This window comes from Tupaia chinensis, unplaced genomic scaffold, assembly GCF_000334495.1.
Source record: "Tupaia chinensis unplaced genomic scaffold, TupChi_1.0 Scaffold000187_1, whole genome shotgun sequence".
Lineage (NCBI taxonomy): Eukaryota > Metazoa > Chordata > Mammalia > Scandentia > Tupaiidae > Tupaia > Tupaia belangeri.
In genome coordinates, this window is record NW_006159662.1 from 4,837,424 (window position 1) to 4,837,830 (window position 407).

General features: G+C 58.0%; 1 protein-coding gene across 1 annotated transcript in view; it reads left to right on the top strand.

Moving 5' to 3' along the window:
- The window catches only part of SCN4A (sodium voltage-gated channel alpha subunit 4), a 33,609-nt gene that overhangs the window by 9,493 nt on the left and 23,709 nt on the right, over positions 1-407 (top strand). The gene's annotated exons all lie outside the window — the stretch shown is intronic.

The following is a 407-nucleotide window of genomic DNA, read 5'->3' on the forward strand; positions in this document are numbered from 1 at the left end:
GGGGGGGTGGTGGTTAAAAGGTGGAGGTGGGGGAGGGGTCACAGACTACAAGGCTGCGGCCTTTGAGAGATTCAGTGTGCTAACTGGAGGAAGGGTAGCTGAACTTCCCCTTACCCCTGGAGTGAACCCAGGGTCTCCATGGACTCCCACCCGCACCAGCCCCTTTCTTCGTCTATCAAATGGGGGCACTAATGGTGTTCACCTCGTCCACTGGTGGCGACAAGTAAGTGAGGTCATGCCTAGGCCAAGGCCACTCCAGGAGGTCAGAGGCCAGGGGGAGGTGCAGCTTCAAGCATGGTCCTCGCAGAGATCCCTGGGTTTGGGGTGGCAAGACAGGGGCTGTTTCCAGAAAGCCAGTCTGATAGGAAAAGATGGATTGGTTGGGGCCAGTCTGGAGGGGTGGCATT